Source organism: Gopherus flavomarginatus, chromosome 9 (genome assembly GCF_025201925.1).
Source record: "Gopherus flavomarginatus isolate rGopFla2 chromosome 9, rGopFla2.mat.asm, whole genome shotgun sequence".
NCBI classification, from domain to species: domain Eukaryota; kingdom Metazoa; phylum Chordata; order Testudines; family Testudinidae; genus Gopherus; species Gopherus flavomarginatus.
This window is the reverse complement of record NC_066625.1, coordinates 66,387,142-66,387,383: the sequence shown is the minus strand read 5'-3', so window position 1 is coordinate 66,387,383 and position 242 is coordinate 66,387,142.

The following is a 242-nucleotide window of genomic DNA, read 5'->3' as shown; positions in this document are numbered from 1 at the left end:
TAAGTGGTAGCACAATTAAATTTTGGTCTCCTAACACCTTAAATAATGTTTTCTACATTTTATTTGTCTTGTGGCCTAAAATAAGAATAATAGTCCCAGAAAGAAAGAAAAGTAGAAGAAAAAGAAAAATTAAGAGATTACAAAATACCAAGGGGTTGGATACACATTTTTCATTGAAATGTCAATGTGTTCATTCTCAGTCTTTAGAGCTACCAATTAAAATGTAGCTTTCAACTCATCCT